Raw genomic sequence first — 12,293 nt, forward strand, 5'->3', positions numbered from 1 at the left:
TGAGGGTTATTTAGGCAATATGGTGGGGGACAAGGTGACTTGGGGGACCCTACTCTTCCGCCATCTTGCCGGGCTCCCTGTGCCAATTTTTAAAAATAATTTTACCTATTTTTTTTAACTTAGGAGACCAACAGCCTATAAACTAAAATAGTCCATGCCCACTTTCTTTAAAAAATAAAATAATGGTTCAATTTAATCACTCCAAACTATGCACTTCTTCCTGACTCATCCTCTTATGATACTCTTTTACCCATATTAAACAAATGAGAAACTTTGCAAGGGGAGATAGGAAAATATTTTAAAGCCTTGAGTTAATGGATTTCTGGATTTCAAGGATAATGACATCTCAGTCTCTTAGGATATTTTTTTTTTCATTGAAAGCTACTTGTAGATAGTTTAATGAGTTAAAGAAAAAATAACTATTTTTCATTTATTTAACTCTAGGAGTTGATTGGTTATTTCTTTGACGTTAGGCTTTTGAGATTAAAAATCACACAAATATTAAGATATTAAATACATAAAAACTTTATACAATTAGACTTAAACTTCAAATCCAAAATATATACTAAAAATGTTGAAGATATATTAAAGGATTCTTAACATGGGGGAAATCACGTAGTAAAATCCTCTCTTTCAAACCTACAGAGTATGACCTGGGATATTTTATTAAATAGCGAGAGTCTTTTACTGTTAATCAAATGCATCTTCACAAGTGTAGTGATTTTTTTTTAAAGCATCTGTTGGTCTTTTTAAGAGATACTTGAATCTGAAAGTAGTTTGCTACACTCAGTTTACTGAAAATAAACTACACCAAATGTGCTAGAAATGAATAGACAAGAGCAAGATGTTTGTGACCAAAATGAATTGATGTCAATGATAACTGAAGGTACTAAAAAAAAGAAAATGTATATGTTGAAACTTGTAGGTTTTCATTTTAATCATTCAGCACCACCTGACTGAAGTGAATAAAGACAGGAAAAAATAATTTACTGTCACTTCAAAGAAATATGATTTTGGTGCAAGGAACGAAATATGGCTGACACATTAAGAGTAGTTATTATGAAAACAATATGGTCAAATTGCAGTTTGCCCATAATTCAGCCAACTTCCTTCTTTCATCATAAGATTTGCATTCTTTGAAGTTGTAGCTTCACAGAACGATGAAGTCTTTTCATTATTCATCTTGTCACTGTCTCAGAGTTAAAAGGCTTGTTGGTGACAAAAAGCCAATTAATCACATGTACAGTGACAACCATGATCGTAATAAACATTCTTAGAAAACATGCCCTTTCCTTTACATCAAACCTGTTGAATGTGCTCTTCCATTCCCTGAAGCTGTGAAGATAGATTATTGTTTTTCAGAGAGATATAAAGAGTACAGACCTAATAGTTGCTGTGATGATGATAGAAATGGACCAAAGTCAGGATTTTTATATTCTATTAGTTTTGGACGGTAATTCTTTCGTTACCTATTTCATCATTTGAAAAGGATGAGGTAATTCATTCTGTAGTAATTTATCCATTAAATCACATTCTAAAGTTCTGGATTGTTCCCTATGTGCCTAGAACAAGAAATTCAAATGAAGACAAAATCTGGACAAAGGCTGAATTTATTCATTAGCTAATGTTTGAAACTAATTATAGTGGAAGAGATAGGAACTTAATTATATCATCCTAATCACATTCAACAAACCTTCAAAAATTCATATGGCACGGTCTAACTGACAAAGTTTTTAAGGGATGTGTCATTCAGTCATGAAGGACAATTGCCTTTTTATTTCTATATGGTCAGATTAAGAAATAGGTTGTATTGGTTGGTTGTACAGTTCTTTTTTTAGTCAAATATAATTTCTACTTAGTGAATTTAGAGTAAATCTTTTATAACTACAGTCATTGACTTTTTGAAATTAAAAGGACTTTTAGAATTTTGTTAGTGCAGGGACTCTTTACTTCTTGTATGCCCAAATGCTTTGGCAGTCTGAAGAAGCCCATGGCTCAACTCCTACAAACCATTATATTATGATGTAAAAATAACCTTAACTTCTATAGGTAACAAAGTGAGAGGTAGTATTACTACTAATATACATTTGTTGCTTACAACCATAATTGAAGGAAATGTTAAATTTTAGTGAGGTATGAGTGAGAATAAAAAAATGTACTATTTTTCTGCCCAAGTTCACAGACTCTGTCAAATCTATTCAGATGCCCGGGGGTGGGGGTGGGGGGGTGGGGGGCAGTGGTCCTTGGACCTCAGATGAATTGTTGGTCTGTATAATTATCCATTGTCCTGATGAGGGAAACACGTCTTTAAGACATTTGTGACAATTTGTACAGGCAGGTGGTGAGTGAAGAGCTAGACCCTGATTCTCCAGATGGTTTCCTTCCCACACTCTCAGAGCATCACATCTACCTCGCATGAAGTGTTACAGAGTTTTATTTCATTCTATTTAAACTAGATATTTTCAAAGTACTAATTTGTAAAAGACAACCATTTTACAGATGGTTGTAGGAGACTTTGGAGAAAGAAAGTTTAGTACAATCACTTTACTTTGTTCCTCAGCACTCATGATGGGAAATCTGAGTAGCTGCGTAGGTTCACAGTGAAGATGAGTAACACAAGCCCTTTTGTAGCACTGACTATTCTTGTTTCTGTTTTCTCATGGCTGGGGATTCTCTCTGCATAGGTCACTGTTTTCATTTTTGGGGTGGTCAGGGTTATAAAATGGCTAACACAATCCATCATCTTATTCCAGGAGATGGTTGCCATCAAGAACCATTAGTCATATACTTTTGCTGAGATTTTCAACCATAAACTGATGAATATACATTCCTTCTCTTTGCAGAAGCCACAGACACTAAGATTGAACTCCAGAGAGTAGATGTGAATTTATCAGATGGCATGTTTGTCAATGCATTTACTATGCAGGTTGATTAGCAGGGGAAAAAATAGACATCATCTTTTAACATTTTCTGGGTTATATTTGCAATTTACAGCAATTGCTAAAAGTAACAAGTCTTCAAAATTTGAAAAAAAATGAGAGGACAATTTTTAAAGTTAAGGAGTGCTGAGAGAGAACTAGCAGAACTAACAGATGTGCAAGTGACATGATCTGTCAAAAAAGATTGTATTGGATTTCTCAGAAAGCAGCACAAATAAAAGTTGAAGTAAATAGACCTGTTATACTTTTGATTAGTTTGCCCAAATATGTACTTCTATAGAGACAGGACCATGTAGCTTCCCATATATTTAATATTCTCCCATCATACCTGGCCAAGAGGAGTTCTATTTGCAGCATGCAACAAATGCTTAGTGTAATGGAAAACCTTGGAATGCTGAGCTGAAGAGACCCTCAGGAATCATGTAATCCAAGCTCCTTTATATGGGTGAAAAGCATCTGTAATTTAGTGTTTTGAAGTGCCCTTTGCTCAGAAGATTATTTAAATAGGTATTAAGATTGAACTTATTAGGCCAACAAGAAGATTTCTCACCATTACTATAAAAGCATCTGATGAATTTTAGGGATGCTATTTTTTAAGCTACATTTTTGGTGTTATCCACTATCCATATATTAAGTTTCAAAACAACTCTAAATTAGATAGTATTACTGTCATTCTCAGACAAGGAAACTAATACAAGAAAGGCTAATCAAATAACCAAGGTCAAAAAGGTAGCAATTGGCAGGTCCAGGATTCAAGCTAACAATATCCACTTTGAAAGACCATTATGTTAAAAGGGGGAGAAAGAGGAGGGGAAAAATCAAGGCTGGTAGATGAAGGAATGAATATGAATAAGAGCACATACCGATCATGAGGCAGCTCTAGCAAGTACACTGGATTCCTATATTCTACACAAAGAGATATAATATAAGCACGTACAATATTTGACTAATATGGTCTGCAGTGGGGGTAGGGGGACAAGTGCCTCAGGGGAAATGAGAGGGAAGGAGGATCTTACCAATTTTTTTCTAGTGATTCATAGGTAAGTCTTACATTTATTGTTTTCATTTCATATATGGGTTCCTTTTCCCGTATTATGTGACAGATAATGTAAGGCTATATTTTATTTAGAGGATTTCTATTTCATAAGATGCTGAACTAGGAGACTTTAGTAAGTTTCTATAGGAAGTTACATACTTGAAATTCTTAAGACCTATTACATCAGACAAAAAAACAGTTAAAATTGTGTTTAATTTACTTATATTTTTTTGTATTAAATGGAATTTTCTGGATTATGATAGATAAATATTATCTTTAAATGAGCTGTTTATTAAAATAATTTACCAAGTAACATCTCCATTCCCAAACTACACATAATTTATGTAACATCTTTTGAAGGTACTCACCGGTCCACTCCACTTGAGTCATTCACAGTAAACACTTTTTGAGTTGGAGACATGTTGATGATGAACAATGTACTTTTTATATTAAGACCAGTTTGCTATTTCTCTTGGGAGGCTGGATTAGAGGAGGAATGATGCCTGTCCTCTACTTGGGAAGAACATATTTTTAATTCCTCTAAACTTCCTATATTGGGATTCATCAATATGAATCATGAAAGAAATTTTGGCTCAAGTGAGGCTAGTGCCAGTGCCAAGATTTAAAATACATTCTGTGGATCATAGCCAAAAATGTAATCATGTTCAGGATTTAGAAATTAGAACACTAGCTGATAGGTCAGGTGCCAGATCATAAAACACAGTGTGCTTAGAAGAAAGAATATTTTGGACATTTTTGTGATGGCCCAAATATAACTGATAGAGAGATCCAGTCCAAATGAATGGCTGATTAACTTTCTACTCACTTTAACAAATTTACGAGACCTTTGAAGTTTAGCGTTAATATAATGCTTCATCAGGCTCAGTGAGACAAAAGCTTAATGTTGAGATTTCTCATTTACTGTTGGTTGCTTATATACAGAAGTTCCAAACAATTTTCTTCCTTATGGAACCTAGATTTTGGTCATGAATTTGGGGGGGGGGGTCAAGTATTTCAGAGGAACTGGACACCTCCAAAGTTCCCAGGCTGGAGATCCTTTGCCCTTGGCTGGTTTGATTATCCTCATTATTCTCATGTGACTCTGTTCTAGCCAATGAGCTGTGAAGAGGTTTCTGTTAAATATCTTTTGGGAAAGGAAAATAAGTAGTATATATTATATTGAAGATAACTACTTCTTCCTGACTATGGAAGCTATTCTATGAAGATGAGGTGCTTGACATTGGTATAGCCATCTTGTCACCATGAAGTAACAAACTTGTAAAAAACCAAGACAGTGAGGGTGTCAGAGCTTAAATATGACCCTTGGTGAACTATTTCTGTGCTAAGTTTAATACGCTAAATAGCCCTATCTCCTCACTCCTTGATATGTGAGATAAATTTGCATTATTAATGTCAACCTTCAGAGTTAACGTGGTTAATATCATTGCAACTGGAAACATTCTAACTGAAACATTCCACTGAAACATTCATCACCTGCTACTCTGGGGCTCCTGAGAGTTATAGCATAAGAAGTTCTCTAGTTACAGGTACATTTTTTATTCTGTCCCATAATTCATGCTGCTTTTCCTACCTAGTTTTGGCCCTCCTAGACTAAAACATAAAGGTCCGCTTTATTGCTCTTCATAGATCATTTCCTACTTCACTCCAGTTCCTCAGGCTTAGATATGTAATTAATTCATTCATAGAATTATTTACTGGATACACATTCAATAGCAAGCTCTGAACTAAATAAGATGATGGGGATAAAAATGAAAAAGATGCCACTTCTATTATGAAGGACTCACTCTACTGTAGACACAAATGATTAGTCCATCTTATGAACAATCTGTCTAGAGGGATACACTGAACATTTGTAAGTACTAAGTGTATAGAGAACAGGAACTTCAGATTGGGTGGGGGGGAATTCTGGAAAAGCCTTCTTGCCAATAGCACCCAAGACAAAGCCCATGGGAGCACATTATTAATATAGATCAAGCATTGAGTATCTTCTTTCTTTTCTGCCTCATCTTTAGATTGTCCCAGAATCAAAATGTGCTTCCAAACTGAAGGCCATCAATAACAATACAAACCACTATTTAAAGATTTTATTTATTTATTTATTTATTATTTATTTATTTATTTATTTATTTTATGTTTTAGAGAGAGCACATGAGAGCGAGATTGGGTTTGGGAGAAGAGAGGAAGGACAAGCAGGTTGGCATTGAGTGCTTAGCTTGACTTGGGGCTCGATATCAGGACCCCAAGATCGTGACCTGAGCTGAAATTAAGACTTAGATGCTCACTGGGTGTTATGCTATATGTTGGCAAATTGCACTCCAGTAAAAAAAAAAAAAAAAAGAGTTGGATGCTCAGCTGACTGAGCCTCCGAGGCACCCCCAATACAAACCACTCTCTCTCCCTTTTTAAAAGTTATTTATTTATTTATTTATTATTTATTATTTGAGAGACAAAGAGAGAGACAGAGACACAAGCAGGAGGAATGCCAGGCAGAGGGAGAGAGAACAGCAGGCTCCCCATGGAGCAGGGAGCCCAATGAAGAACTTGATCCCAGGACCCTGGGATCATCATCTGAGCCAAAGACAGAGGCTTAAGTGACTGAGCCACTCAGGCACCCGAGTACAAACACTCTTACTCAAAAAAGAAATCTAGCTATTGCACTTGGGGATGTTATACTTGTCCAATTGTTCAGTGTGAGTGTAAATGGAGCTTCTTTCTCCAAACAGGCTTATGTAGGCTTTATGGAATCTGGTTGATAGAATTAGATTAGAAGGTATGGATAAAGGAATAGGCGAGACTTCTGACCACTCTAGTAAGGGGAAATAATATTATAATATAATGATTAACTACCTTCCCCAGTTTTTAAGTACTGAGAACACTGCTTACTTTAGAAATTTATTTTGCTTTTGGAGTCATCTCATGTAAGCACTGTACATGTAACTGTTCAGGATTATCGTAAGGAATGATGGTTTATCTCTCTCAGTCTAGTAAAAGAGCGATGAAATGCATTTATCTATTTTGAAACATCTATGCCACTTCTAAATATTTGCTGATGTCCAAATGTATCACTTTTTTCTAAAACTTACCATAGTTATATTTCTGAAATTAGAACTATCACATCAAGGTGAGAATTCTTGCACTGAACTATAGGTACAAATTTCCATGACCCACAAATGATCTTCCAACACCAGCTCATCAAGATAAGCTCAAGAGCTCTGCAGCACCCGCGCCCTCGCTCGCGGGCCTCCCTGAGCCGGGCCGCGCCGCCGCAGCCGCGCAGCCCACCGCCGCCCTCCGAGCCAGGCCACGGGTCTGTGTCCTCGTCTCTACCGCAGGGATGTGAGCGAGGACGGGAAGGGAGAAGAGAGCAGAGAGAGGCAGATACGAGAGAGCGGAAGAGTAACAAGACAGACTGGGGGAGAGAAGCGACCGGCACCCCGCAGCTCTAGGCCTCGTCCCGCGGCGCGTCCGCCACGCGCTCCTCCGCGCTGGCCTGCGGAGCAGTGTGCCTGGCGTGCGCTGCTGCAGGACTCGGCGCGCTTCTCGCTGGCCGCCGCCATCAACACCGAGTTCAAAGCCCACGCGCACCACGAGAAGCTGCAGCTGCAGGAGCTGAATGACTGCTTCGCCAACTGCATCGACAAGGTGCGCTTCCTGGAGAAGCAGAACAGGATCCTGCTGGCCGAGCTCGAGCAGCTCCGGGGCCAGGGCAAGTCGCGCTGGGGGACCTCTACGAGGAGGAGCTGCGGGAGCTGCGCCGGCGGGTGGACCAGCTCACCAACGACAAGGCCTGCGTCGAGGTGGAGCGCCACGACCCGGTCGAGGGACATCATGCGGCTCTGGGAGAAGTTGCAAGAGGAGATGCTTCAGAGAGAGGAACGAGAGCACCCTGCAGTCTTCCCGACAGGTGGTGCCAACGCTTCTTTGGCGCGTCTTGACCTTGAGGGAAAGTGGAATCCTTGCAAGAAGAGATTGCCTTTTGAAGGAAGAAACTACATGATGAGGAAATCCAGGAGCTGCAGGCCCAGATTCAGGACCAGCACGTCCAATCGATATGGATGTTTCCAAGCCAGCAATATGAAAGCGTGGCTGCCAAGAACCTTCAGGAGGGCGCGGAATGGATTACAGGCCCGAGGTTGCCGACCTCTCTGAGGCTGCGAGCCGGAACAACGATGCCCTGCACCAGGCGAAGCAGGAGTCAACTGAGTACCGGAGCCAGGTGCAGTCCTCACTGCGAAGTGGATGCACTCAAAGGGACTAATGAGTCTCTGGAACGCCAGATGCGTGAAATGGAAGAGAACTTGGCCGCCGAAGCTGCTAACCACCAAGACACTATTGGCCGCCTCCAGGATGAGATTCAGAACATGAAGAAGAAATGGCTCCTCACCTTCGGGAGTACCAGGACTGGAATGTTAAGATGCTCTCCACATGAGATTGCCACGACAGGAAGCTGCTGGAAGGCGAGGAGAGCAGGATTGCTCTGCCTCTTCCAAACTTTTCTTCCCTGAACCTGAGGGAAACCAACCTGGATTCACTCCCTCTGGTTGACATTCACTCAAAGAGAACGCTTCTGATTAAGAGGTTGAAACTAGGGATGGACAGGTTATCAACGAAACTTGTCAGCATCATGATGACCTTGAGTGAAGCTTGCACAGATTCGGGTTGCCAGCAATTATTACCCGCTAGAATTTCAAAAAAAAAAAATCCATATCTTAAAGGAACAGCTTCAAGTGCCTCTCTGCAGTTTTTCAGGAGCGCAAGATAGATTTGGAATTAGGAGTAACTTCTAGTTCTTAAGAACCAACACTCTTATAAGATTTAGGAGAAAGTTTACAACATAATTAGTTACAAAGAAAACTTGTGCTAGAATACTTTTTAAGAAGATTTTGAAAACCATTAAAACTGCTTTTTTCCAACAAGTATCTGACCCACTTGTTTCTGCTTCAATAAATCTTTGGAAACTCAAAAAAAAAAAAAAAGATAAGCTCAAGAAATGAAATGAGTGGTATAAGTTTTTTAATTTCAAAAGTGGTAATATGTAATGCAAACTCACAAAGGAGCTAAGAGAAAATTCTTTTTTCAAAAATCAATTCTTTAGCATATATAATTTGGAAAGAAAAAAAAGCTTTATACTATGGTTATCAATATGCTCCATCAGGAATCCCACTCAAAGTTCATATAAGTATTAAGTTTAGCTTCATTGCTAATTAGATCAGTGAATTTGGGAATGTTTTGAGAAATGCTTATCAGAGCTTTTAAACACTCATATATTTTAGAGTAGATGAAATGTTAATAATGAGAATTTTCATTATTTGTTTCTTTACGTTGTAAGTTGACAAAATACAGATGAAGAGGTTAAGAACTGTATTTAGTGAAGTCTTCATGAATGTTATTTTAAAAAGCATGGCCACTATCAAACCACAGGCATTCTTGCATTCAACTAAAGTAGAACATTTCATCAGTAGCAGCCTTTTATGTATAGTTGAGTAACCCAGGAAGGCTAAGGAAACGATTTTTTTTCAGCCTACAATGGTTATTTATTTTATAAAAAGTTTTTTGAAACGTGTCTTAATGGCATAAAACTATTGTTAAGTATGGGGTTCCAGAAATTCTATATTTTCCATGATTTTAAAGACATTCTAAGACTGAAGTTTTCCAGCACAGTCCATCTTAATACTTTCTCTCTGGTGATTTTAAAAAGGGAAGCCATACTTGGGGACCTTCCATGAGAATCATTACGTAAGTGAATAAAAAACACATGTAAAATGTTCTTTACCTCAAATTCTAACCAATATAAACTAACCAATTCTAACCAATATAAATTCTAAACAATATAAAGAATAGACTACAAAAGACCAGAGGGAGTTTATTTTTTTAAGTTAATTATTTTTTAATTTTTTAAAGATTTATTTATTTATTTTTCGAGAAAGAAGAAAGAGGGAGAGAGAGCAGGGAGAGGAATAGAGGGGTCGACGGAGGAAAGAGAGAATTCCAAGAGGACTCCCCTCCTGAGCAGAGCCAATATGGGACTCAATCTCACCACCCCTGGAAATTAGACCTGAGCTGAAATCAGAAGACAGACGCTTAACTGAGTGAGCCACCCAGATGCCCCCAAAGGGAGTTTTTCATAAGGATCAAGTAAATAACTCCTTGCAACTTGGAAGCACTGGTATATTTGTGTTGATCTGAGAGGTTTTGTTCTGCATTGTGACTAAGCATATTGTTGGATTTTTACCAACTTTAGAAACATTGTCATAGGTCCCTAGAATTTAAATATTGCTTTGTGTTCTTCCTGGAAAGAAAAGATTCTTGAGAAAGGCTTGATAGTTGAAGGATGCATGCTTACTAAGTAGAAGACAAAGAAAAAAGAAGAGTAAATGATCAACAGAAGTACTGCTGAAAGATAAATAACAAGGTAGAACTTAGAACATTAAAACTGGGAAAAATTAAGTAGAAAGCCTTAGTGATAAACACCCTAATATAAGAATGGGAAAAAATAAAAAAAGAACATAATCAGAGAGAGAGAGACAAATCATAAAAGACTCTTAATCATAGGAAACAAAGGGGGGTCCCTAGAGGAGGGGGGGGAGGGTAACTGGGTGATGGACATGAAGTAGGGCATGTGATGTAATGAGAACGGGTGTTATATAAGACTGATGAATCACTGATCTCTACATCTGAAACAATAATACATTATATGTTAATTAGTTGAATTTAAATAAAATTTTAAAAATACACCTTCTGGAATAAATAAAATGAAAAAGGAAAAGAATGGAATATAAATAAAATTTATATCCACAGCTCAAACCCAGTAACTCAGTGAGAAATAAGGAGTACTAGAATAAATGGAATTCACCTAAATCTTAACAGAATAAATATAGGCCTCAGAGAGACACTGTGGAGCAGGGTAGGTAAAAAGCATAATTGATTCTCCTCATGAGACTTCTCTTCTGAGCATTTCAACTGCCATATTTGTGAATGAGAAGAGCTTCCTAAATGTGTGGACTTGGCCCCGCTCTCCAGTATGTGTATTGGCATGGTTTATGAGATTACATAAACTTATGAGAATATACAATATGAAAATGCATCACTATTTCCATGCTACCCATCCTAAGAGATCTTGGTATGACGTCAACAATGTCTTCAGTCAAATTAGTATCGTTGAGTGTTAATATTACTAAGCATTTCACTAGGCCCTAGGGGTTTGGTGATGAGCCAAAATAGACAGGAGTCTTGCCTTCCTAGATCACAAGTGAATGGGAGGAGCCCAAGAGTAAAATTATCACTGAAATCTATCATTTAAAATCTAGTGTGCGTGATAAAGGAAGAGTAAAGGAACAAAGGAAAGGGTTCTGATCAAAGTTTCAGGTCTGGGACCTCATTGAGAATGCATGAGTTGAAAAAAAATTTTTAAAAAAGAAGAATATAAGTTTAACTAGGTGAATGTTTGCAAGAATGTTCCAAGACAGAGGTATCAGCATGCTCAAAATCCCTGGGTGACGGGCACTGAGGGGGGCACTTGACGGGATGAGCACTGGGTGTTATTCTGTATGTTGGTAAATTGAACACCAATAAAATAAATTTATTATAAAAAATAAAGTATAAAATAGGAAGTATAAAAAAATAAGGCCTTTGATAAAGCAGATATTTTGAGAATGTGAAAGTAGACCAGCATGCTTGTATTCAGAGAGCTTGCATTAAGAGCAGCATGGTGAAAGATCGTGTGTCCTTTTGTCAGCAAAGAAGCAGTAACTGGTAAAAACTGATGGGATTGAACACAAGGGGCCTCCAGCTAAGGAAGACCAAAGGGTCTCTATGAGTAGGCTCTCCCTGGAGGGTCCTAGAAGAGTAGATCTAGGAAGACAAAAGCTGTCCTCTTTTCTAACTTATGGACATACCCATTTAGCAGAGAGCCACTGCAGATATGTAGTTCTCACAAGCTGCCCATACAGAAAATCCATTCTAACTTTATTCCAGGGAGAACCTTCTGGCACAAACAGACTAGAATAATAAAATAAGGCCTTTGATTCTTCAAACACAATATTTTGGGGTGAATATGATAAAATAAATCTGGATTTGGCAGGGTCTGAGCATGGCTATTTTACTCTGAGATTAGAGTACCGTGAGCATTTCCCTCCTTCCCCAACTGGTATGCATGCCATCAGCAGTTGCAAGAGACTGGACTGAATGAAGGACAAACCAGACCCTAAACCAAACACAAAAAGAGATGCATCAGTGAGATTTGAGGAGGAAAAAAGTGCCATATGGAACAAAACAAAATAAAAAATGAACACAATGGG

The 12,293-nt window shown here is 38.1% G+C and overlaps 1 pseudogene; it reads left to right on the forward strand.

Moving 5' to 3' along the window:
* Positions 1-1,160: 1,160 nt before the first annotated feature.
* On the forward strand, positions 1,161-8,637 carry LOC119879383 (annotated as a pseudogene).
* The last annotated feature ends 3,656 nt before the right edge of the window (positions 8,638-12,293 follow it).

This window comes from Canis lupus, unplaced genomic scaffold, assembly GCF_011100685.1.
Source record: "Canis lupus familiaris isolate Mischka breed German Shepherd unplaced genomic scaffold, alternate assembly UU_Cfam_GSD_1.0 chrUn_S71H230, whole genome shotgun sequence".
Lineage (NCBI taxonomy): Eukaryota > Metazoa > Chordata > Mammalia > Carnivora > Canidae > Canis > Canis lupus.